Below are 22934 nucleotides of genomic sequence, written 5' to 3' on the forward strand. Positions count from 1 at the left end.
TACTCTTTGGTGTCCTGGTCTTTTACCGAACGTTTGGTGCACAACATGGGGCTTGAGGCATGGGGCCCATCCTGTGACGAGCGGGATTTGCGGGCCCCCTCGGGTCTGGCCCGTGCCGGACCAGGTCACCCCGTCACCCCTCTGGGACCATTCAACCGCCTGGCAGGATACAGGGTAAGTTCCATAGGTCCGGTTCTGGGGGTTGTTGCCTCTGTTGCGATTATTCCTAGGGTGTCTCGGTCCCTTTAAATCACGGCCGTGGCTGGACCCCTCTTCCACAGGCCAGGCCTGCGATTCCCTGGCGCCAGTCAACTCGGAGTCGTCCGTCTTGGATGAGTGCCCTCTCCTCACCTCACTGGGTTGATGGCCCGTTCGGGGATGACTGACCGGACCACTCCCAGCCCCACTAACGATTGGTACAGGACCTTCGTTTCATAGTAACCGTGGGGGCGGCTGCCTCCAAGGCCGACCAACCCTGGTCTACACCGCTAGAATGTTTACTCGCCAACCTCAGAACTCTACATATCTCCGGAGAAATTCGTTCCAAATGCTTAACCTTCCTTTGTTCTGAGGCATGGCCCCAATATTCTTTGGATAATGGCTCACAACGGCCGCCAACGGGAACTTTTGATTTTAACATCCTCCGTGACTTAGATAATTACTGCCGGAGGATGGGAAAATGGTCTGAAGTACCCCACATACAGGCTTTCTGGCTGTTGCGCTCCCGTCCCACCCTATATACCCACTGTTCCCCTTCGGAAATTCTCCTAACCATGGCCCTTCCTAGCCCTACACCAACTCCCCCTCTATCGCCCTCACCAAGTTCCTCCGTACCCACTCCTCCCCCATCGTCCTCACAGCCCAGCCCTCCTGTGACTAGCCTCTCGCTGCTCCCTTGGCTCCGCCTCAGCATCCACCCCTTCCTCCGCGCCCACCCCTTTCTGACTCACCGGTCAGCTCACACACAAGGTCCCAGACCGCTCCCAATCTGCCGCCAGCTCCCCTGCTTCCTCTCCGCCAGGTGGCCGGCCAGAAGGGTCTCGCCCATGTCCACGTGCCCTTTTCACTCCAACATCTTGCCCATATTTAACAACAGCTAGGCTCCTATTCGGCCAACCCCTCTAACCACATCAAAAACTTCACCCAGCTGCCTCGGTCTCACGCCCTCACCTGGCAGGACGTATTTGTCATTCTGGCGTCCACCACTACCCCAGGGGAGAGAAAGGCCATTTGGGCTGTGGCAAAAATGGTGGCTGACCAAAAACATCTAGCTAACCCAGCAGACCCAGCCTGGCCACCTGGAGCGGCTGCTGTTCCAGACGTAGACCCAGACTGAGACTGTCAGGAGGGACAGAGAGGAAGAGCCGACATTCAATGCATAGTAAAATGCCTATTGGAGGGAATGGAGACCACCTCCCTCAAGACAGTAAACCTACTTAAGCTAGATGAAGTAACCCAGGGCCCTGATGAGAACCCGGCAGCCTTTCTTAACAGACTGACAGAGGCTCTCACCACCTATACCCGGATTGCCCCAGATTCTCCGGCGGGAATCACCACCCTAGCCAACCGTTTTATATCCCAATCAGCTTCAGACATTTAAAAAAAAACAAACAAACAACTCTCCAGGGTAGAGGATGGGCCTCAGACCCCCCTCTGAGACCTGGTAAAAATGGCCTTTAAGGTTTATAACGCGCGAGAGGAAGCCGCCAAAGTCAGCCCCAAGGCAAGGCTTAAACAAAAAGCCGAACTCCAGGCTAACCTCCTTGAGAGACACACCCAGGCACTGGTAGCAGCCCTGCGGCCGGCCACGGGACAGAAGGTGGGTCCCCAGAAGCCACCGCCGGGAGCCTGCTGCAAATGCGGTCATGAGGGCCACTGGGCCCGCCAATGCCCAAACCCCTGGCTCCCGACCAAGCCTTGCCCTCGTTGCAAGCAGCCGGGACATTGGGCAAGTGATTGTCCCCGGGCGACTCAGGCCCCGGCCTTACCGGGCCGAGGTCTGGGCTCCCGAAAGGACATTTCCTCCCTGCACCCCGCCTCGGAACTTCTCTCCTTTGACCAAGATTGACGGCGCCCGACGCAGGGACCCCCATAACCCAAGCCAAGCCCACGGTAATGCTTCAAGTGGCGGGTAAGTCTATCACTTTCTTCATAGATATGGGGGCTACTTACTCAGTTCTTCCCTCCTTCGGGGACACCTTACATCCTTCCCAGGTCTCGGTGGTAGGTATAGACGGCACATCTCCACAACCCTGGCAGACGGGGCCACAGCCCTGTCAGCTTGATCACTTCTTGTTCACACACTCTTCTCTGATAATCCCTTCATGCCCCACTCCCCTGCTGGGGCGGGACATTTTAGCTAAGCTTAGGGCCACCATTCACCTACCGCTCTCACTTTCCCAATCTCTCACCTTGCCCCTACTCCTCCTCTGCTCCCCTGAGGCTCCAGGTGTCAACCCTAACATCTGGGACACTGAAATCCCTCTGGTAACAACCCATCACGCCCCCGTCCTGATTAAACTACGTGATCCTTCCCACTTCCCAAACCGCCCTCAATTCCCCATCTCTCAGACTCACCTATGTGGTCTTAAACCAATCATAGACCGCCTCTTAGGCCAGGGCCTCCTAGTCCCCATGGCCTCGCCCTGCAGTACCCCCATTCTCCCGGTACGGAAAGCTGCTGGTGGCTACCGACTGGTCCAGGACCTTCGACTGATAAACGAGGCCGTGATCCCTGCCCGTCCGACTGTCTCCAATCCCTATACCTTGCTTTCTGACATCCCTAGCAGTACGACTCACTTTACTGTCACAGACCTCAAAGATGCCTTTTTCACTGTTCCCTTACACCCAGATTGCCAGTTCCTCTTTGCTTTCACATGAACCGACCCAGAAACCCGACAGTCCTCCCAGCTAACACGGACAGTCCTCCCCCAAGGGTTTAGAGACAGCCCCCATTTTTTTGGCCAGGCTCTGGCCCAGGATCTGGCTACGTGCCCTTTGGCCCCTAGTGTCTTCTTACAGTATGTGGATGACCTTCTGCTCTACAGCCCCTCACAAGCTCTCTCTCAGACACATACCACTATTCTTCTTAACTTCCTTAACTCTAAGGGATAACAAGCATCTCAACAAAAGGCCCAACTCACCCAGACCTCTGTGACTTACCCAGGTCTAAAGATTACCCTGAAAACCAAGGCTCTAACTACTGACAGACTCAGCCTTCTCCAAGACCTCTGCCCCGCTTCCACTGGAGAACAAAGCTTGTCCTTTTGGGGGTTAACAGGATTCTTCCAGCACTGGGTCCCCAACTATGCTTCGCTGGCTAAACCCCTCTATGCAGCCGTAAAAGACACCCCTACTGGACCGCTCTCTTCAGAAACAGAGGTCCAGAAGGTTTTCTACAACCTTTGCTCAGCTTTGCTGTCCTCTTCCCTGCTCTTCCTGCCCAATCTCAACCTCCCCTATCACCTCTACACTGATAAAAAAAAAGGGGGGCATAGCCTTTGGAGCCCTCATACAGCCTGCAGGCCCTGAAATGCTGCCAGCGGCATTTATCTCCGAACAGTTAGACCCCACCGCCCGGGGATGGTTCCCCTGCCTACGTGCCCTGGCAGCAACAGCTTCTCTATATGCAAATGCAAAAAAGCTAATTCTAGATCAACCCCTAACTATATTTGCACCACACCGCCTGGCCGACCTCCTGGCTTCCAAATTCCTGTCAGACCTTAGTGACTCTAGGCTCCGACAATTCCACCTGGTCTTTCTGGATAACCCCCAGGTTACTTTGGGCCACAGCTCCCAGCCAAACCCTCTATATTCTCTCCCCTCACCTCCAACCTGTCCTTCAGGCAAAGACACAGGACCTCACTCATGCATAGAGGTCCTGGACACTCTTATCTAACCGCCCCCAAACCTTTTTGCTACTCCGCTATAAAACCCAGACCTCAAGTTACTTGGAGATGGCAATTCAAAACGAGACCCTAACGGTCATCAGGCTGCTACGTATGCAGCTGTGACCACCAATGACGTCCTCGAGGCTCACCCGCTACCGGAGGGAACCACCTCCCAAAAGGCAGAATTAACAGCGCTCACTAGAGCCTTACACCTGGCAATGGGAAAATGGGTTAACATCTATACTGACTCCAAATATGCCTTTTTGATTGTACATTCACATTCAGCTATTTAGAGAGAGAGGGGATTCCTCACCACCAAGGGATCACCCATCTCAAATGGCCCCCTAATCGCCAAGCTCCTGGAAGCCATCTCACAGCCCACCCTGGTAGCCATCCTACACTGCAAAGGACATCAGACGACTCACAACACGGTCTCCCTAGGCAACAAAAAGGCTGACCGGGTGGCCAAACAGATAGCCTTACAACAGGGGCCTCTGCCTATACTGTTTCTCAGGACCTCCCTTACACCTAACTACTCAAAGGCCAAAATGGAGGCCCTCCTCTCACAGGAGGGCACTTCCAAACACCCCTCAGGATGGATCACGCTCCACGACAAACTAGTCCTACCTGAAAAACAGGCAATGTCCATTATCACCCAGGTCCATGACTCTTTACACATTGGGCCCCACACACTCTTGACCTTCCCGAGCCCTCTCTTTTCCCCGTTACGTCTCCAACCTACCATTCAGGCAGTCCATCATCGCTGCCCAATCTGTGCCAAGACCTCTCCTCAAGGAGGACTCAGGCCGTCACAAGAAACTCACCAGTTGAGGGGACACCTGCTGGGACAGGATTGGCAGATAGACTTTACTCACACGCCTAGACATCGGACCTTCTGGTAGATGCTGGTCTGTGTTGACACTTTTTCTGGATGGGTAGAAGCATTCCCCACTGCCCGGGAGACAGCCAAACCGTCACCAACACTCTCAATACACCTCATTCCACGGTTTGGGCTCCCCAAATCCATCCAGTCTGATAACGGGCCCACCTTTGTTTCTCAAATCACTCAGCAAACAGGCGAGGCTTTAAACACTTCTTGGCACTTACATGTCCCATACAGACCTCAGCCATCAGGCAAGGTAGAACGGGCTAACAGCATCCTCAAGGCTCATCTGATCAGGTTAACGGCAGAACTTTGACTCTCCTGGGTCGATCTCCTGCCAGTAGCCCTGACCCGCATACAGACAACTCCTCGTGCTAAGATGGGTTTGACACCTTTGGAACTGCTCTACGGTAGGCCATATCTGCTGACTAACCTTCCGGATCCCCTTCTGGGGACTTACTTGCCCTATTTCACCCTCCTGAGGTCCCTACTTAGAGAACACGCTGACCATGTCCTCCTTCAACCTGTCAGAGATCACGCCCAGGCGATCCCGCCCCCCGCTTTGGCACCAGGAGATCAGGTTCTCCTAAAGACGCTGATGCCTCAACCCCTTCAGCCCCAGTGGACTGGGCCTTTCACGGTGGCCCTCACCACCCCTAAAGCAGCCAAACTGTGGGGACACGAGCCATGATATCACATCACATGGCTCAAACGGCCTCCACTACATGGCCTGCCTTCTCCCAAACCCCTGGAGACTTACACCTGTAAAATCTCGGGACCTACCAAAATCACCATTACTAAGACACCCTTGCCTCCCGCCAGTGAGTGACGCGCCCCGTCCAATGCTTGTCTGGCCTCATCCGCTGTGGCTGTTGCCAATCGCAACTCTGGCCATGCTCTTCGCCATTGGACTGGCTGTCGTGGCCCCCCCGGACTGGCCGCTCACACTTCGACTTTCACTGGCCCTTGCTTACCTTATCATCTGTTCACTACTCCTGGGGTGCTATTCCTTTGGGGCGGCCTGACCTGGCCATATGTCTCTCAACCTAGCCTGCCTCGAAGACTTTATCCTGACCCTATTACAGGACCCTTGGCTGGCTACCCCGATTATTGACTGTGACTCTTTCAGGCAATTTCTCATCTACACTTACAGGGGACCTTCCTCCTTTTTACAGAATCTCAAATTGACTTCTTCTCTTTTATCACTCTCTTTCTAATATCATAGCTAAACATGCTCTTGCCACTATTCCTCCTGGCCGTGGTAACACGGGTGGGACAACCTACACCCTGCCCCCGGGGCTGCACCGAAGGAGACCGCTGGGGAACTGGGTTCACAGCCTATACTTATGTCCACCGAGACTGTTATGCCTCACCTACCCAGCCGTGCTCCCATGGGGGTAAATGGTACTGGACGGCCAGGAGCCTTGGGATTGCCAAATTAAACTCAGCCTCTAACTGCTATAAAGCTGGGGACAAAGATCTCTGTTTTACCATGCCAACTCACTAAGGAGTGACAGATGAGAAGGGGGCCCAAGATCAGAGGCAAGAACAAATCCAACATAAGGTCCAACAGGACCTCATAAAGCTGGCAACTGAAGCCTCTGATCCACACCATGAGCCCAACAAACTCCTAGACCAGGTTCACCAGGTGCTCAAAGCCCTGGGTTTTTCATCTCAAATTTTCACCAGCCTCAATGACACCAATCAGACCCTGACTGAAGCCTCACCAAACCTCTCATGTTGGCTCTGTCTCCCCTTGAGACCCCAACCGTTCCTTGCCCAACCGATCCCCTGGAGATGGACAGAGGCCCAAAATCTCACTCGAAATGCCACTGAAGTAACCTTGCCAATGGGGCCCTTGACCTCTGAGACACTGTATCTCCCAGCCAATGCCTCTTGTGTTCTGGGCAATGGCACCTCATTAACCACAGTGGCCTGTGACAGTTTGAGACAATACCCTCTATCCCCAAATGCTCTGGTATGCGGAAAACCCGGGATATTCTCTCTCTGTAATCAAACCACCTTATTACGATGCTTCCCGCCTAACTGGACTCAGCCTTGCGCCCCAGTCTTCCTTACTCCCTACCTGACCATTCTGACACTGCAGGCAATGAAGACCAGATCCAACCAACCCACCGCCGCTGCAGGGCATTGGCTGCAGCTCCCCTGCTCCTCGGGGTAGGTTTATTCACGGCCTTAGGACTGGGGGTGGGAGGACTGGGATCAGCCACGCACTTCTACTATAAGCTGTCCGCAGAGCTCAATCGAGACCTAGACAAGGTGGCAAATTCCCTAATGGCATTACAAACCCAGATAACTCTCTGGCAGCAGTGGCTCTCCAAAAATCAAAGGGCCCTAGACCTGCTAACGGCTGAAAAAGGGGGAACCTGTCAGTTCTTAAGGGAAGACTGTTGTTTTTTCGTTAATGCCTTAGGGATAGTTCAGAACAAGGTCCGAGAGCCGAGAGCATCAGACTTAGACAGGCCGAGTCAGACGTTTAGATTTCTCCGGATGGTGGAGGTCGTCTTGGGCAAAGTGGCTTCTGGGACCCCTTGCAGCCTTGCTCCTCATCCTGTCGATAGGACCTTGTATTTTTCAGATCCTCCTCCGGAAGATCAGGGAGCTGACCCAGACGGCCACTGGACAGATGTTGATGGTGGCCGCATGCTCCAGACTCCCATCCAGAGACCCTGAGGCCCCCTAAAGGTCACTGGGATCCAGCCATGACCCTCAGCCCCAGCAACGCCCCAGTTCAGCAGGAAGTAGCCGGAAGCCCTAACGGCGCCCCTTAGCCTATCAAAAGGGCCAGAATGTAAGGCCGGACCCTGGGGCCATGATGGGCCGCCCCTCCTCTCTTCCGCCGGCGGGTGGGTGGCTGGGTGGGGGGAAGTCCCTAATGGAAGGAGCCTCCCAGATCTCGGGGACCAGTGACAGCACACTTTGCCAGCTAAAGCTGCCCCACCCCAGCCACGCAGAAGGACCTGTCAGCCCGCGACCCCTCGGACTGGCGACCTATCCGAACCCCCGTTCACTAACCATACCTTTTTGGGCGATCTAGCCTGACCATCCCCCACAACCAACGCACTAACCATACCTTTTTGGGCGATCTAGCCTGACCATCCCCCACAACCAACGCGTATTAACCGCTCCCCAGGACATTGTGCGCGCACTTCCTCGACCTGCCTCATCCGGGCCCAGGGACCCGACCTGGGAGCGCTTCCCCATTAAAGCCTGTTAGACACTCTTTTTGGTGTCCTGGTCTTTTACCTAGCAGTTCCTATTGAGCTCCTGGTAGAGAAACTGAACTTTCTCCTGAAGCGAGGACTGCTTGATGGTAAAAGCCAGTCACTCCGTGTCCCAAAAGCAGGAAGTGAAGACGACCTTATCTTACCAAACACGGTCTCCTGAGAACAAAATCTGGTGCAGGCAGGTTGATGTCCCCGTGGACCCTCACAAGATCCCAATTCAAGGATCTAAATATTCTAAATATTTTAGTCTAATATATTCTTTTGTTTCTGTTTTCTCCTATATGGCTTTTTGGAAATAAATTTATTTTTTACAATATTACAAAATGAATTTATAATATTGTACCAGTTTCTGCCACACATCAATATGAATCAGCCATAGGTTTATCTTACGTCTCCTCCATCTTGAAACTCCCTCCCACGTCACACCCCTCTTAAGTTATCACGGAACACTGGCTTTAAGCTCCCTGGTCATAAAACCAATTCCCACGGGTTATCTATTTTCCATATAGTAATATGTACCTTTTCAATGTTACTCTCTCAATCTGCCCCTCCCTGTCCTTCCCCCACTGTGTCCACGAGTGTGTTCTCTAGGCCTGCATCTCCAGGCTGCCCTGCAAATAGGTTCATCAGTACCATCTTTCTGGATTCCATATATATGCGTTAATATATGATATCGGCTTTCCTCTTTCAGACTTAATTCACTCTGCATAAAAAAATCAGGAATAATGAGCCAACAATGCCACTACTGGGCATATATCTTGAGGAAACGGTAATGGAAAAAGACACCTGTATTCATGCTCACTGCAGCACTATTTGGAGAAGGCAATGGCACCCCACTCCAGTACTCCTGCCTGGAAAATTCCATGGATGGAGGAGCCTGGTAGGCTGTACTCCATGGGGTCACTAAGAGTTGGACACGACTGAGCGACTTCACTTTCACTTTTCACTTTCATGCATTGGAGAAGGAAATGGCAACCCACTCCAGTATTCTTGCCTACAGAATCCCAGGGATGGGGGAGCCTTGTGGGCTGATGTCTATGGGGTCGCACAGAGTCAGACATGACTGAAGCGAATCAGCAGCAGCAGCAGCACTATTTACCATGGCCAGGACACCGAAGCAACCAAGGCCTACATTTGACTCATGATAGGGTGGAAGATTTCTCCCTCTGCTGACCACTCCACTCAGACCAAGACCCTGGCTTCCCCATTAGCCCACAGTGGGAATCGACATGTATCCTTGAGGTCTCCCAGGGACGAAGACAGGGAGATGTGGTCCGAATGACGTGGTGTGGAACATCCACAGCACCAAACGTTCTCACCATCCACCAGGAAACCGCAAACCTTCCTTTGCCAGCCTAAGGCTGCCCCCACTGACCTGGTCTCTCACTTCCCTGAGATGTCCCGGGAAGTGTCATGTCAAAACGCCTGATTCTCCCAGTCCTGAAAATAGGACTGGCGCTTTATGTGGCTCCATTTCTTATGGGAGGAGCCCCCAGCCTCACTCAGCGTCACAGCCATTAATACTGTTGGGGACTAGGTCCCTTTGTTGACCTGGGTCTACTCCATTAGAGCAAGGCTCTCACGTCCCCAAAACCAGCTCCAGTGGACACCAGGGGGCACCACAGTTGGCCAGCTCTACCCGGGGCCTCCTAGAGCCCAGTATAGGGGGGCCGCTCAGAGTGGCCCCCTTGCAGTGTCGAAGTCTGCTCATCAGCCCTCAGGGCCCTCCTCTAGGACCGAGAGCTTCTCCGGGGGTAGAATCCGGGCCTACCCCCCACAGACCAACGCCTTAGCCTGAGAAACTCTAGCGCACATTCAGCCGATAGTGCTGAGGGACTCATAAGAGCCATATCACAGGGGTGGGATGTGGATGGGTCACTTTTATTGCTGGGAGGGTTGGGAAAGTCCCTTCAGCTCCATTCAGGTCCTCACCTTGGTTCCGGACGAGTCCTGGACACTAAGTCTCCGCCAAACGGTCGCCGCGGCTACCGGCCGATCCGCTCGCTTTCAAAGCGGAAGTGGAGGGGAGCTGCGTAGGGTCCTACGTGGGGTCTCCCAGGGATGACGGCAGGGGCAGCGTGCTACGGGAACCCTGGTAGCTCAATATTCATCCGTCCTCGGGTCCTCCTTGTGCAGTGTATCAGAGCCCAGGATGCCTCCTTCTATGAACCTGAGGCTTCCAGCTCCCAGACAAAGCCCTCGCCTTCCCAAGTCCCCAGTGATGGGAGGCCAGCTTTGCTCTGAGCATCTCTGCTTGTCAGGTGGGTTGCCACTCTGTGAGCCTCCTTCGTTGGGGGAGAGATCCTCCCACTAGAACTGATGGTCCTCACCTTAAGTCCGGTTATGGTCAACACACCCCCATCTGCAGATGTCGGTTCTGATCAGGCTAGAGGAGACTCAGCCCTCCCTAATATCACACAGGTTGAATGAGGGGACCACTCAGAAGTAGCTCTTTGGCGCTTCACAGGGCTAAGAATTTACAGAATTCTGTTTGGCTCCCTCTGCAGGGGTCCCCGCTAACACTCAGCATCACATGTGAGGTCCTCTTTGAATTCAGGTCCCTCCCTCTGCGAAGCTGCGGCTGATTGTATTAGACAGAGGTCTCACCTCGCTAAGACTTCTAGACTGAAATCAACCTGACATCTGTGCCCAGCGCTTCCTGGGGACCACAGCATCAGTGATTTTCCAGGGCCTCCATTTATAGTGTGTGTATAGTGTATAGTGTGTGTATAGTGTGTGTATAGTGTGTATAGTGTGTGTATAGTGTGTATAGTGTATAGTGTGTGTATAGTGTATAGTGTGTGTATAGTGTGTGTATAGTGTGTATAGTGTATAGTGTGTATAGTGTATAGTGTGTGTATAGTGTGTATAGTGTATAGTGTGTATAGTGTGTGTATAGTGTGTATAGTGTGTATAGTGTATGGTGTGTGTATAGTGTGTATAGTGTGTGTATAGTGTGTATAGTGTATAGTGTGTGTATAGTGTGTGTATAGTGTGTATAGTGTATAGTGTGTATAGTGTGTGTATAGTGTGTATAGTGTGTGTATAGTGTGTATAGTGTGTGTATAGTGTGTATAGTGTGTATAGTGTATGGTGTGTGTATAGTGTGTATAGTGTGTGTATAGTGTGTATAGTGTATAGTGTGTATAGTGTATAGTGTGTATAGTGTGTGTATAGTGTGTATAGTGTGTGTATAGTGTGTATAGTGTGTATAGTGTATAGTGTGTGTATAGTGTATAGTGTATAGTGTGTCTATAGTGTGTATAGTGTATAGTGTGTATAGTGTATAGTGTGTATAGTGTGTATAGTGTATAGTGTGTATAGTGTATAGTGTATAGTGTGTATAGTGTGTGTATAGTGTGTATAGTGTATAGTGTGTATAGTGTATAGTGTGTATAGTGTATAGTGTATAGTGTATAGTGTGTGTATAGTGTGTATAGTGTGTGTATAGTGTGTATAGTGTATAGTGTGTATAGTGTATAGTGTGTATAGTGTGTGTATAGTGTGTATAGTGTATAGTGTGTGTATAGTCCACTTTCAGGTCCTCACGATGACACATGATGAACCCTGTAACTCCACTCTCTGCTTTATGAAGCTTCTTGTCTTCCATCCAGGTCCTAGTCTCCTGAGAATTCCAAGTTGGAAGTCAGGATGATCCTCATGTGAACCTAGTCCATCAGGGCCTCTGAGACTAGACAGTGAGGATGCAACTTGAGTCCTTCCGATTCCTCTTGCTTAACATCCTCACTACATCTACCACAGCCTGGGACTGCTCCTTCTACTGATCTAAGATTCCTCTTCTTAGGCTTTGGGGAACCACATTATTCAGGGGTGATTGTCTCCTCAGTCCTCCTTCATGGAGGTTCCCATATCAGCTTCTGTCCCTTGATTAAAGGCTTCCTGGGGAATGCATATTCCTACAAACAGTGAGCAGTTACCCTCTAGCAAATCTTGGAGAAAATGGGTCTCAGTCCCAAAAGTGATGTAAGATTAGGAAAATGCAGTAGAAATTAAGGAACTCAGGACAGATGGTATGATGACAAAGAGATCTAGGTGATATATCCCTGCTCTTCAGCCAGATTTTGGGTGTATGCTTAAATCGCTCAGTCATGTCCCACTGTTTGTGACCCCATGTACTGTAGCCCACAAGGCTCCTCTGTCCATGCAGATTCTCCAGGCAAGAATACTGAAGTGTGTGACATGCCCTCCACCAGGGATTCTGCCCAACCCAGAGATCGAACCCAGGTCTCCCGTATTGCAGGCGCATTCTTTACCATCTGAGTCACCAGATTTAGGGTAGTTCTAAAATATATACTTTCGGCACCTCCCTGTTGGTCCAGTGGTTTTGTGCCCCCAATGCAGGGGTCCTAGGTTTCATCCCTAGTCAGGCAACTTGATCCCACATGCCACAACTAAAACTCTCACATCCAACAACTTAGAGTTCTCGTGCCACAACTAAAATCTCACATTTCATAACTAAAGAGCCAGCATGTGGCAACAAAGATTCCAAGTGTCACAACTAAGACCCAGAGCAGTCAAAAAATAAGTAGAAATAACTATTTTCAATTAAAACAAAGAAAATGTTTACTTTCTACATAGAAGGTCAGCGCCAGATAATCTTGTAAGCCCTCGATCACTTGAGGCTGTCTGAATTTGCACCTGCAGATGATCATATGCTTACTGAGAAGTATCTCCTGCTCTCCTTTATTCACACCTCTTTATTATTGTGGAGTTTGTACTGCCTTGGCTAGGTGTTCCAGCCCAGTGTTTTCATCACAGAGTCCTTCTTTCTGTCACTCAAGATACATTTTGGAGTGCTAGAGGACAGTGAATTAACTGACTCATGAGCACCTCAGGCCGGGACAAGGGGAAGGCTACACGCTGTGCACAAATTCAGACCAGCGCTCCAGTCCCAGCTCTGGCTCTTATCAGTTGTGTCCACTTGGGTCCATCCCCAACTCGGGGAGCCTCAGGTGACGTGGCTTTTGTAGGGCTAGTGGCATGGTGCTAAAGCACCTGGCACAGTGCCTGGACCACACTGAGACTTTACACAATATCTGTTCTTCCGATGATTATGATTCTTTTCATCCTGGAGGATACCACCGACCCTGATGAAGTTCTTAAATCCAGGAGATGGCAGAGAATCTGTGGCATTCTTGGACATGGAACACCAAATCAGTCCAAAATGCTCTTTAGAAACAATCTTTCATTTCCACTACTAAATCATATTTTGAGTGTGGGGGTAGTATTTTAACTGAAAGAAATTCCAAGAATCTAAATTTGATTCCGAGACTAATTCTGTCTTCCTTCCCGGCTGCTCTTTCATCTGAACAACTCCTAGAGACTTCCTTAGTGGTCCAGGGGTTAAGACTCTGCACTCCCAATGCAGGAGGCCTGGGTTCCACCGCTGATCAGGGAACTAGGTCCCAAATGGCACAGCTTTGCCGCAACTAGTAGTTTACATGCCACAACTAAAGATCCTACGGTGCAACGGAAACATTCCTCATGCCACAACTAAAGAACTCTCAGGCTGCAAGGAAGATCAAGGATCTTGCGTGCCAAAGACAAGACCAAGCATAGCCAAATAAATAAGTAACTAAATAAAATAAGCCCCTATCTTCAATTTCACCATCACCTAAAATATACTCACCTCACAGACTTTGGTGGAATTATCAACATAGCCAAAAACGCTGAATGGAATGCCCTTTCAATAAAATGAGCTGTTTCCACCACTCACAGCAAAGAGTGTCAGCCCACTGGCTTCTGAGTTTCCGGTTTCATTCTACTATTACTCTTTTCACAGAAGCTCCTTGGAGATGCTGTGCATGAAACATCTCGGTTGTGCACTGTGTTCACGGGCACTGGGACAGGAGCACAGGGCACATCCACCCCCACCCCAGGCGGGATTTCTCTCTCGTCTACTCATGTTGCTCTTTAGTCACCCGGTCGTGTCTGACCCTTTTCTACCCCATGGACTGAACAGACTGCTCTGTCCATGGGACTCTCCAGGCAAAAATACTGAACTGGGTAGCCATTTCCTCCTCCAGGGGATCTTCCTGACCCAGGGATTGAACCCACGTCTCCTGCGGCGTCAGGCGGGTTCTTTACCAGTGAACCACCTGGGAAGCTCCATAATTCCCAAGCAGTTGTTCAGGGTAGTTTTCCATTCCAGGCTTATGTCTCTCAACTTTGAGACCTGCCATCTGAGGGTCTGACCCCTATTCAGTGTTTCCACAGCCTCCCTGGTGGGCTCAACATGTAGCCTAACTTAAAACTACCTTCCACCGCCAGACTTTTATTGCCCTAAAGTCTCCAAGTGCCTTGCCTCAGTGTATGTACACTAGATGCCTCATGAGGAAGCCCTCAATCCCCTCACCTCCTTACACCTCATTTTTATTGGGCCCCTAGATCTCAGGTCACCAGCTACTTTATATGAATGCTACTCTTAGACTCTAGAATTCTATAAGAAGGGGTTGAGTTTAGTTTTCTTAGCATCCTCAAAACCACCCAGAAGCCTTCCAAAGAGCAGATGCCAAGTTCATATTTGAACAACTACAGTGCAAGTGTGCAAGAAAGCCATTTTACTGGGATTTCACTTCTCCCACATTCTTAAATAACCTAAGCCAATCCAGGTAAATAAACTTCAATTTTACAAAGAAAGGCTAAAACAAGACAAACCAAGAAGTGAAAACCTCTTAAGATTTTTTTCGGTATCTGATAATCACACAGACTTCACTGTGGAAAAATTCCCATTCTCACAAAAACATCCATATTCCAGTATCATGTCATCTTGTTCCAAATGACAAGAAATGATCCAGGATTTCAGTCTGTGCTATGTACTATGAAAATTCTTATTTTTCAACTTGATAATCTGCAGTACATGTGGGAACTGTGCCATTAGTATACTTGGACTCTGAAGCTAAACACATCTTTAATTAAAAGGAACAACATTTAAACACAGAAAGAGGAAAAGTCTCCAATTTGTGTATATTGTATAGGAACACGAATACGTTATATTTTGAATTTCCATGAGCCCCACCGTGGCCCTCTGCTAGTGGGAAGATTGCCTGCTTTCTTGAAATGCAATGTGAAGTGTCGCTCAGACTTCACTAGGGGTGGGAGGCGCTTTGGCCACGCTCTGGAAAGTGCAGCGGCCCTGGCACCGTAGGAGCCTGGCTGCAGCTCCGGCTCTGGCTCTCTCTCTTTCGGCTCACAAGGCCTCTTCATACCAGAACGGGAAGGCGCTGGACTTGGTATCACTGACATTAGCCCCAAACTCCCACATTCTCCTATATACCTCTATCTATCACGGAAGCATCCCTTATTAGTTTACAAAATTGTACTCATTCCTTTTTATAGCTTCGTAGTACTCCACTCTGTGGATATATCATGTTGCCTCAATTAACATGTGCATGGACATTTACGTATTTTCCTATGGCTGTGGAGGTCTCTTCAGGGTTAATTTCGGAAAACACTGAACTACTGGCTCAAATGTAAAAGCACATTTAATTTTCTGACATTACCAAATTGTATTTACGCTCTAATCTCATTCTTTGACATGTAGCTCTCAAAGAATGAGATCAGCATATTCTCTAACACCATATACAAAAGTAAACGGAAAATGGATTAAGGCCTAGCTGTAAGAGTGGAAACCGTAAAACTCTTAGAAGATAATATGAGCAGAACACACTTTGATATAAATCACAATATTTTTTGGGATCTGTCTCCTAAAACTAGGGAAATAAAAGCAAAAATAAATAATGGGCTGTAATTAAAAGCTTTTGCACAGCAAAGCAAGCCATCAACAAAATGAAAAGCCAACCTACCATATGGGAGAAAATATTTGCCAATGATATCACCGATAAAGGGTTAATATCCGAAATATATAAACAGTTGATATAACAGTTTAAAAACAATCAAGAAAAAGATGGGCAGAAGACTTAAATACACATTTTTCCAAAGAAGACATACAAACGGCCGAGAGGCACATGAAAAGATGTTCAACATCATTAATCATCATATGAATGCAAATTAAACCCACAATGAGGTATTATCTTACACCTATCAGAAGGGCTATCATCCCAAAGGAAGAGAAGTCACAAATGCTGGTGAGCATGTGGACAAGATCTGTACACTGTTGGTGGGAATGTCAATTGGTGCAGCCACCATGGATAACAGTTAGGAGGGCCCTCAAAATCTAAAAACAGACCAAACAAATGACCCAGCAATCCCACTCCTGGGTGTATATCTGATAAAAAAAAGAAAAAATAACCCACTAATTTGGATGGTCCCCGTCAGGTACGCGATGCTTGTCTGAGTCTAAGGGTTTCCACTGCTCGTCTCCCCTTCCCCTCCAGCCTCATCTACTCTCTGCCAGGGAGCCCTCCCCAGTCCAACCTCCCTGGTTATTAAGAAGGCACCTGTGTCTGGCAGAGCCAGTGTGAGATGAAGAGATAGTCCTTCCCAGCCACCAGATAATCAGGAGGTTTAGCCGGACGTTTGAGCACACACTGAGACAGTGAGGAGTCAGACAAAAAGCACAGACTGTGGCACTGAAATGGATTAATAAGGAACTTAGTGATGTGGCCAGTGACCCTCCAGCACAATATTCTGCAGGTCCAGCTGGGGATGATACATTTCACTGGCAAACCACAATTATGAACAAGAACAGCAGCCCATATCGAGGCAGTGTATTCTCTGTGACAATTCATTTCCATAAAGACTACCCGTTCACACTACCTAAGGGTGCATTTGCAACAGAATTTATCATCCAGACATGAACACTAATGGTGGCACTTGGCTCGCTACTCTAAGATCACTGTGATCTCTTGCTTTCATGATTTCTAGAGTTCTCGTGTCCATTTGTTCCCTGCTATATGATCAGAACCCAGACGATAGCCTCCCCAGAGCCAGAGGTTGCATAGATCTATAAAACAGAAATACGTAAAAGGATTCAGACAGAGAAGGAGAAATATTATATATCTTATATGTATAATTTTTAAAAAATGATACAAATGAATTTTATTACAAAATAGAAAGACTACAGTCTCATAGAACAAATTTATGGTTGCCACTGGGAAAGGATGTGCGACACGGATAGTTAAGGGATTTGGGATGGACATGTACACACTGCTATATTTAAAATGGATAAGCAACAAGGACGTACTGTATAACACAGGGAACTCTGCTTAACATTATGTGGCAGTGTTGATGGAAGTTTGGGGGAGAGTGGATATGTGTATATGTATGCCTGAGTCCCTTCGTGTTCACCTGAAAACTGTCACAATATTGTTAATTTGCTATCCCCCAATACAAAATAAAAAAGCTAACATTTTACAAAAACTGTGCCTCCACTGCAAGGGGTGTGAGTTCAAACCCTGGTTGGGGAATTAAGGTCCCATGTGCCACATAGCAAATCAATCAAAAAATATATCATCACAGAAAAAAGTGATGGCGACCCATGAAAGAAATAATTGATAAGCTAGATTTCATTCCCTTTAAACTTCTGCTCTATGAACATTCACCAAGAGAACAAGAAGATGAGCCATAGTCAGGGAGAAAATATTTGCAAAAGACATATCTGATGAAGGCTCTAAACTAAAATATACAAAGAACTCTTAATAAGAAGAAAACTAACATCTAATAAAAACTGGACCAAAGATATGAACAGATACCTCACCAAGGAACATACACAGATGACAAACAAGCATATGAAAAGATGCTGCGCATCATATACCATTGAAAGTGAAAGTGAAGTCGCTCAGTCGTGTCCCACTCTTTGCGATCCCATGGACTGTAGCAAACCAGGTTCCTCTGTCCATGGGATTTCCCAGGCAAGAATACTGGAGGGGGTTGCCAATTCCTTCTCCAGAGGATTTCCCCAAACCAGGGATCGAACCAGATCTCCAGCATTGCGGGCAGATGCTTTACCATCTGAGCCACCAGGGAATCACATACCATTAGGGAACTGCAAAGTAAAAAAAAACACAACAACAACAACAACAAGCAATTACCACGACATGCTTTTCAGAATGGCCAGCATTCAAAGGACTGACAACACCAAATGCTGCTAAGGATGTGAATCAACAAGAACTCTCATTCCTCGGTGGTGGTGATGGAAAATGGTAGAGTCACTTTGGAAGACAGTTGCAGGTTTCGTAGTCAACTATACATATTCAACACTGCTGGTAGGAATGTAAATTGGTGCAGCCAATTTACAGGGAACATAGTGTAGCAGTTCCTCAAAAAATCAAAAATAACACATAATACTTTCCACAATTCCACTACTATCCAAAGGAATTGAAATCAGGACCGTGAGGAGAGCTCTGCACTCCCATGTTCACTGCAGCACTACTCACAATAGCCAAGAAAGGGAAGCAGCCTAGGTGTCCAGTGACAGATGAATGGATAAGGAAGATGCAAAATATACATTCAATGAACTATCATTCAGCCTAAAAAGAGCTAACCTCTCCAGTTATGACAGCGTGGGTAAACCTAGAGGACCTCTGCTACAGTGAAATAAGCCAGACACAGAAGGACAAATACTGCATGTCGTTTATATGAAGAATCTAAAATGGTCAAAGTCAAAAAAGCAGAGAGTAGAGTGGTAGTTGCCATGGTCTATGGCAGGGTAAATGAGAAGGAACTGTAGACTTAAAAAACATTCACAACCTATGCAGGAGACAGGGTGCTCAGGGCTGGTGCACTGGGATGACCCTGAGAGATGGCATTGGGAGGTAGGTGGCAGGGGGCTTCAGGAAAGGAAACAATGTACACCCATGGCTGATTCATGTCAAAGTATGGCAAAAGCCACTACAATACTCTAAAGTAGTTAGCCTCCAATTAAAATAAATACATTAAAAGAAATAAAAAAAAATTCACAACCTAAAAGTTGACAGGTATGTTCTCTTTGGTACAAACCTTTAGGACTTCAACCCAGGAGGCAGCGTCTCCAGTGATCCTGAGAGAACTGTGCCAAAGAAGCGGGGGGAGGAGCCAGGTTACATAGAAGTTTTGCAGCAAAGGGCAGGTAGTCTGAATATCAAAAGATTATGATAAATGAAGGAAAACCAGATAACCCAGGTTAAGGAATTTAGCACTTTTCCATATATGGAAAGATGCAAGAATCAGGGCTCACTGAAATCATTCCTTTGACATGAACTTCACATATCTGGGGCCTGTATCCTGTATTTTTACATCCTGTGTTCCCTCAGGGTTCACCATCCGTGGTGGCTGCAACTGTTGATAACTGACACTGTTATTCACTGATACAGCAGGCAGTATCCCAAATCTCAGTATTAATCAAAAGTTACAAAGTTTAATTATACAAAATGAAAAAGTCTCAGGATCCACTATATAATATAGAGCTTATAGTTAAGAATACTATATTGTACACTCTCTAAGAGGTCAAATCTTACGGTAAGTGTGTTTATCACAGATACAGAACATAAAGGGTGAGAAGGCATCTGTCAAAATGGCCATCATCAAAAAATCTATAAACAATAAATGCTGGAGAGCGTGTGGAGAAAAGGGAACTCTCTTGCATTGTTGTTGGAAATGTAAATTGATACAGCCTCTATGGAGAAGAGTATGAGGTTTCCTTAAAAATTAGGAATAAAACTACCACATGACCCAACCATCCCACTACTGGGCATAAACCCTTAGGAAACCATAACTGAATAAGACACATGTGCTCCAGTGTTCACTGCAGGACTATTTACAACGGATAGGCCACAGAAGCAACCTAGATGTCCATCGACGAATGGAAAAGAAGCTTTGGTACATGTATACAATGAAATACTACTCAGCCATAACAAAGACCATATTTGAGTGAGTTCCAATGTAGTGGGTGAACCTAGGGCTTATTATACAGAGTGAAGAAAGTCAGAAAGAGAAATATAAACATCCACAGAAGCTGTGAGGGTGTGAACATTACAAGAGCTATCAATATGTGACACACAGACATGAAGTGAGCAAACGGTGTTGGAAAGATGGAGCCGAAACACTTGCTGGAAGCAAGGTTGACTAACACACTTTCAATTTGGTCAAGAAAAAGAACAAAGGAAAGAAAAGCAGTACCTGTGAAATACAATAAAGCAAAGTGCAACAGAGTGAAGCGTGCCTCTAACTGTTAAGGGCAGTTCCCCATCCCAGGCTTCGTCTTTAAACTATGGGGTCCACCAAGTGAGAACCTGGTCCCCGGTCACGACTACCACAGCCTCATCCAGCCTGCCATGCACGCAACTTATAATTCCTTCCCACTGAGGGACTTACATTTTCCCAAGGCCCACCACTACCTTGCATCAGGGAATTGACATTTGACTGCTGTCATGTCACCATTTCCTTTACATGACAGCTGCCTCTCGACTCTATAATTTTATGGTCAGTGGCCAGATCTTTTTCTCAGCTCTCCAAGTACTAGCACAGAGTCTTCTATGAACCCAGGCTCAATTAAAGTTTAGGGAATAAATGACCCTGTGAGCATGAGGATGAATTTCTTAGAAATTAATTTTACATTTTTGAATTAATGAAGCATACACTGTCACTTATAATTTTGTAAAACACAGACTACAAAAGAGGAGGAAACCAAGTGCCATCCATCTTACTTTCCCTCTATTTCTTGATCCCACATATTTCACTGCTTAATTTTTTCATATTTTCAAGAAATAACACATTATGATGCCATGTTATCTTGCACCAGCTTACTAAATAAGATGGAAGCTTTCCCATTTGTTTTACACAACAGAAACACTCTTATCCTTAAGACCGATAAACAACAATAAGTGTGACTGATGTCATTCATACACTGAGATTATAAACTTTCATTGAGGGGCAACCTTTGAAAGGTAGCACGAACATAAAAACACAAATTTATCTCTAAATTCCTCATACAGAACACAAACCCCAAGGAATTACACACTGTGCACCCTCTGGGATGCCCAGTTCTATACCACTTAGAGAACACTGAATGCTATCGTCAGCCACAAAGTACAAAATTTGACTCAGCTTCATTAGGTGTGGGAAGAATTGCTGGAGAACAGTGGGACATCCGCTGGCTCGGGCCCTCTCTTGCTCACCTCCCAAAGCTGAGATACCCAGGATCTCCGATAGCTGACAGAAGGGGTGGGGTTGGGGGAGTGGAAGAAGCCCGGCGGGGTGTTCTACAGTCCTCATCAGAGTCCCCATCTTCGTATCTACCATTGTCTGACACTCCTCCCTTTACGGAACTGTGCCCACAAGCCTCCAAACAAAGTTTCACCTCTTAGATTCGGCAGGGGAGAAGTCCGGGAATTGAGCGCACGGGTGCCGCTTTGTCTCGCCGTCTTTACCATGCCTCGTTAGCACTCGGCGCTCTCCCGGTGACTGGAGATAGGGCCTAGGTTTCCTTCATTTACACAATCAAGTAATCGCTTATCTTACAGAATGTCTTAGATCAAGATATACCGAAGAAATCGGCCTAAGAGAGTTGTAGGAACCGTCCCCTGCCGATCACAGAGATGAGACTTTTGGCGTCATCTTTGTTACAGGACAGGGACACGGCCCCTTGAGTCCATATTCAGGTCCTCACCTTGCCTGCAGATCAGTCCTGGGAATCCACTCTTAGCCACACGAATGCGCTGAACATCAGTGCGAGCTCTTCGCCACCAGCACGGAAGATTTGCAGAGACACTTCCGGCTATGGCTGCCCTGTGCGTGAACTCTGAGGGATGACGGAAAGGGCGGGGCTCTGTGGGCACCCCGTCGTTCAGTGTTCAGCGGTCCCATTGGTCATCCCTTCGGGTCCTCACCATGCCGGCTGTCAGAGCCCGGGACACTTCGCACTACGGACTTGAGTCCTCCTGCCCCCAAACCCAGCCCTTACGTCTCGGAGTCCCTAGTGGGGATTCAGGGCGCTTCCCTGAGCACCTCTCCTTGATAGGGGGAGCACCACTCTGTGAGCCTTCCTCCTTGGTGGGAGAGACCCTCTCATTAGCACTGATGGTCCTCATCTTCCCAGTGGTGATGGCCAAGATGTCACCCCCTAAGAACTGGGGTTCCATCCATTCCCTCGCTGAGACCAGACAGAAATGAAGAGGCTTCTCATCCCTATCACTCTGCCTGGAGCCTCTGGGGTTAGGAATAGGGGCAGGGGTCTGTAAAGCCTCCTCATTTGTGGCTCTAGTGACACTTCTTTCTTCACTCAGGGACCTCACCATGGTCCCGGCCAGTCCTGGGACCTGACCCTCCAACCTGAGATTCTCCCTCTGCTGAACTGAAGCCATTCTTCTTAGACTGAGACTTTGACCTCACAGAGAACTACAAGGCTACTACGAGGAAATGTCCTGTCTGGGCATTGTAGGCCTTAGAGCAAGTTTGGGCAGGTCTCTGAATGACCTGTATGTTATGGTGGTTGTCTCTCCAGTCCTCACTTATGGGGGCCTAAATTTTGTCTATCTCTTGGGTTAAAAGATTCCTGGGGAAAACCACATCCCGGCAAACTCTTGAGCAGTGTCCCTAATGCAAACCTTACAGTTTCATGTCCCAGACTTGACCTGAGAAGGGGAATAACACAGAAGGCAGGGGGCAGAATGGGGTGCGCTCCCAGAGAAAAATGCTGCTCCATCCTTTTCAAAAGCCAGAGTCAGTCTCTTTTCATGACTTGTTTTAATTGACTGAGAGGCATACTTTTAAAGCATTGTACTGCATGTAATCAGGCTTCGCAAATACTGTGTTTCGTTACAAAGTGAAAGCTTATGGTAACCATGCACTGAACATGTCTATGGCACCATTTTCCCAACATCATGTATTCACTTGGGGTCCCTGTACCACATATTATTAATTCTTTAAATATTTTAAATTCTTTCCTTATTTTATTTCTTATGGAGCTCTGATCAGTTGTCTTTGGTACTATTATAACTGTCTTACATTTGTAAA

Source organism: Budorcas taxicolor, chromosome X (assembly GCF_023091745.1).
Source record: "Budorcas taxicolor isolate Tak-1 chromosome X, Takin1.1, whole genome shotgun sequence".
Lineage (NCBI taxonomy): Eukaryota > Metazoa > Chordata > Mammalia > Artiodactyla > Bovidae > Budorcas > Budorcas taxicolor.